We start from the raw sequence: 5,254 nt of genomic DNA on the forward strand, positions 1-5,254 counted from the left end.
CCGAATGACTATCTATCTGTGTGATAGAATCCTAGTAGGATACCACATGTTGTTTAATTGCTTGCCAAGTACTAAAGGCTGGCCACCTTCTGTACTAACTATGCGATATAACAAGTGTTCATGATCATAGTAATCTCTCAATAAATTCTTTTACTTCTATACGATGGATCAAGCTTTCAAAGATAGAAGCAGCTAGAAAGGAGTAGTATCAGTGTGGTGGAATTCCGAATCTAACTCGTTCGTGATACTAAGGTTGACGCAATTATTAAAAGGTTATAGAATGCTAACGAGCAAAAGTTTAACCAGTATAGTATTATATACGGAAGATAGTAATGACTATGAACTGGAAAAGAATGGGTATTGAGAAGCAAAAGCTCTAATGCTAAAAGCTATAATGAGAGTCTGTGCAATAGACTTGAAAGAATTTGGAATGAATACTTAACGCGGATTGAGTTTTCTCACGATAATAGATCGTATGTCAGGTATCGAGATATCGTCTTATGAGATCTTTGAGGGAAGACAATGTCGATCCCCCTTATGTTAGGATGAAGTTGTAGAGCGCAAGATGCTCGGACCAGCAGTGGTCCAAAGGACCAAGGATATAATAGATTTAATCAGAGGACGGCTGGTAGTAGCCCAAGATGGGAACACGAAGTATGTTGATTTAACACGAAAGGACAAGGAATAGAAAGTAGGGGACCTAGTGCTGTTATAGGTATTCCCTTGGAAAGGATGGATGAGGTTCGGAAAGAAAGGAAAGCTAAGCCTACGAATTGTTGGACCCTTTGAGGTATTAAGACGTATTGGGAAGTTAGCATATGAGCTATCCCTACCCTCGAACATGTAGCAAGTTCATAACGTGTTCCACGTATCAATGTTAAGGAAGTGTAATTCGAATGCCAGATAAATAGGGGCATAGGAGCGCATAGACATGCAACCAGACGTAACCTATATGGAGCAACCAGGAAGGGTTATAGATTGAAAAAAAAAGGAACAAGTGCTTAGGAGAAGGGTTATCAAACTATTCAGAGTTTGATGGAAGAACCACAATGTGGGAAAATTTACTTGAGAGTTAGATAGTGCAATACTAAGAATGTATCCCTATTCATTTTCTATCTGATTCCGGGAAGGAATCCTTTTAAGGAGGGGGGACTGTAATAACCCCAATTTTTGGAATTTTTGAAACCCTTATGAATAGTGATTTTGCTGATTATGCTGAATAAGAAAACTTTTCATACCACACTATGTAGGGGTTCTTTTATTGATCTTCTGAGATCTTATTAGTACTCTATATGGTATATAAGTGTATGTAAAGATCGTCAGAATCCAAATTCGAACACTTTGATTTTTCCCGAAAATCTACCAGATACAGAAAGAATTGAGTATAAGGTAACAGAATAAAAAGGATTTAAATTCAAGAATTATACAAGAGGATCATAAAAGGAATATAATGTATTGAGAAAGGTTAAGGAAACCTAAGTAATAAGATCTCGGGTATGATCCCTCAAACGATAAACGAAAATGAAAGTTAAGCGAACCGCATAACAGATCAGCGGTCATTAGCCAAGTAATTAGGAGCTAATCAAAGAGGTTAGTGAGGATGATGTCATCAAACCAATAAGAAGAGGACAAGCATGGGAAGATTACATAGGATTGATGACCTAAGCATAACAAAAAGGGAAGGAAGGGTGGTTGATTTCAAGCCACACAATTTTACATGGTTAAAAGATAACTAAACAAAACAAAAGCAAAACAACCAACCAAACAAATCACAAATCACAAAAACACATTGTCTCCACCTTTCCAAGCAAGAGCTCTCGGCCTCTTCCTTAAGAAATGGGAAGTCAAAGCTCCTCCACTTGCTAATTTACAAGGTAATTATCCTAGCTTCTCCTAGTTAAGTTACATACTTCCTAGGAATCTTAGCTTCAAAATCCTTTCCTAGCATTTCCTATAAATCATTCAAGAAGATGTTGAATAGTACTTTCTTGAAATTAATTTTTGTGTTCTTGATTTCTTTGAAAGATCAAGCTTGTAGGAGGTTAGATTAAGGCTTCCATGGGCATTCCAAGGATCTTTCATGGATTAAAAGCTTCAAGGAAGGTATAACTCTTCATGATCTTAGTCTTAAGTTTTGTTGTTTGGATTTCCTAATGTTTAGATGATGGGTTAGTGTAATGGGTGTGTAATCATGTTTAGAGCTTTGTTTAGTAAGTGGTTTTGTTGATTTTGGAGTTAGGAGTGATACTTGTTGGATTTAAAGTTCTTGGCCATATTTTTTACTTGGTTTAGATGAATAAGTTGAGATATTGAGTTATGGTTGAATGATATTGTATTGTGGTTGAATGATGGTGGAATGGTGATGATTGTGGGTTGTTTGTGAATTGAATTGGAGTTGTACGAAATTGGTAATCGCGTAAACATAGTCGTCGTAATGTCCGATTACCCTAGACTTTTTTTGTTCTTAACATTAGGACCCGTGAACTCACAGTTAGGTTTTGACCATTGCCATGATTAGATAGTTCATGTTACGAGCTTCATTTTGATATGTGGTTCGTTTGAATCCGATGTACGGTTTAGGAGCAACGACCGTTTTAAGTAACGGTTTAGGAGAAACGACCGTTTTCAATAATCAAACTTATTTTCGATTATTCAAATAAAGATCATACTTTCGTATAAGTATATCTTTGGTTATTTAATATCCATTTCAAGTATGAGTTTTAAAACTTTTACTTCAATTATTTTTATAAAGATTATTCTTTATGGGAATATTATTTAAATAATAATATTCAGATATTTTCTAATATATTGAGACTGATTTATTGTATTAAATCAACATTACTCCAAACATTCTTAAAAATGTTTTCGAGTCTTCAAAATGATTTTAAAAGTTAGAGCGGATCCCAAAACTCGTTTTCAAATTTAAGCTCTTCCTTTCAAAGGGGACTTGAATACTCGCTCAAAAATCTAAGGGATCCGGCTCTGTGGTGTATTTTATATTCGCAACATGGTTGCCGTTTTGAGAAAACAATTTAATTACTTGCCCAATTTTCGGGAAGTAAGTCCATCTGATTGAGTCGGCATAAGCGACAGGCCGGGGTACGGTCTATGAAGGTGTAAGAGGCTGGGTGACAGTCCATCCACGCGTGAGTGGCCGGGTAACGGTCTAGCGCGAGGTCCTAATACGGCCAGGGTGATGACCGGCGAGGAATTCATCCATCTACAGTAGAAAAGGTTATTTATTGGTATCTTTGCCTAATCAGCAAGATATCGGGTTTATGCCAAAATTCTTTTCTTTCCAAAATTCATTGGATATTACAACTCTGTTCATACTTTACATGACAAAGGTTTTCAGGAAATATATGAGATATATATATATATGGATATATATCGGGACTTAATGAAGTATCTCGTAACTTCATTTCATTCAATAATATTTCAAAGATTGAATCTATTCAAGTCTTATCTTGTAGTCACATCTGGGTGATGAACTTTTGAAACTAATTATAACTTGAACGGTGGTAGTTCAAGTAGTATTCGGAAAGATATAAGTATATTGGAATATCTTGTAACTTCATCTTTTAAACTTATATCTAGTAAATGATTATCTTGTGCATGTCAAAGATTTTCGGAAAAACGTTGAGACAAGGTTACATATATGAGATCACCTTGCAACGATATTTTTATACCGTTATACACTGGAACTCTGTGTGTATTATGCATGGAAGAGGACTTCCAAGATTTTGAAAGGTATATATGTATATATACTAAATATTTTGCGACTTCATCGCATTAAGATATCAAACTTGGTTCATTTCTTTTGACCAAGACTTTCATGAGTACTATGAGAATGCTCATATATTATTAATTATTATACATATCATTTCGGTGGGCTTGTTGCTCACCCTTGCTTTCTTCTTTCATCACACAACAACAGATAGACAAGATGAACAGGACCAAGCTCCCAATTCGTGAGCGGATAGGAAACGTTCCGCAATTTCCTGTAGGCGTTGATGCCGTTATAGCTGAGGTAGGAGCTACCAATAGGCTAGGCTTTCAACTTTTGTTATACCGGATTTATGTATCTATATGAATTGTAATAATGGCAAAGAAATGTAAATTTATTCAGAAACCCTCTTGAGGTGTAATGGCTTATAATGTGGAATAAAATGACTTGTGTTATTTTTGGTATTCATTTCTGAGACTATAACTTGTGGCGTGTGTGTATATTGTGGGGTCACAGTACGGAGTAGTTGATTTTTTATTAAGATTGGGTGTTATTAAGGGAAATGGAACTCGTGACAACCCGGATCCCCGACCCCCGATTTGGGGGTGTTACACAGCTTCATCATCTCTTCATCAGCATCCGTCTCAGGTAAGCTTTCAGATTCTGAGTCATCATCACTTTCAGAACTTGATGACTCAGTATCAGATTTTGTGAAGAGAGCTTTACCCTTGTTTTTCCTTAAGGTAGCTGCCTTGGGGAATTCTTCTTCAGCCTTAAGAGCAACTGTCCTTGACTTTCCTCCTTTCCTCTTGCTTCTTTGTTCCATCTCAAGTTCATGAGTCTTGAGCATTCCATAAATTTCATCAAGAGTTGTTTCATCAAGATTATAGTTGTCTCTTATTGTTGTTACCTTCAAATCCCTGCATTCAGGAAGAGCTAACAGGAATTTAAGGTTTGAATCTTCAAGATCATACTCCTTATTAACCAGTGACAAATTATTCAAGAGTTTGACAAATCTATCATATAAATCAGTCAATGACTCATTAGCCTTTGAGTCAAAGTGTTCATACTCCTGAGTGAGTATTGTCTTCCTGTTCTTCTTAATCGTATCCGTTCCCTGACATCTTGTTTCCAAGGCATCCCATATCTCCTTTGCAGTCTTGCAATTTATTACCCTGTTTGACATTACATTATCAATAGCACTATGCAGTAAGTGTCGTACCTTAGCATCCTTAGCAATTGATGCGATATCTTCAGCAGTGTAATCGCTCTTCTCTTTTGGTACAGACTTTGCTGCTTCACCTGCAATTGCAACAGCGAGCTTGGTTGGTTTGTGAGGCCCTTCCTTGATTTTATCAAGATATTCTGGATCTGTAGCTTCCAGAAACATGGTCATCCTCACCTTCCATATGGCATATTCAGATGGTCTCAATATGGGAACTCTAATAGTCTCATATCGACTTTGAATTTGTGTCTTTGGAGGTTCTTCAGCTTTGAATTCAGATGGAGTTTCTACTTCAGACATGA

The sequence above is a fragment of the Apium graveolens genome, unplaced genomic scaffold, assembly GCF_009905375.1.
Source record: "Apium graveolens cultivar Ventura unplaced genomic scaffold, ASM990537v1 ctg4317, whole genome shotgun sequence".
In the NCBI taxonomy this organism is placed as follows: Eukaryota; Viridiplantae; Streptophyta; class Magnoliopsida; order Apiales; family Apiaceae; genus Apium; species Apium graveolens.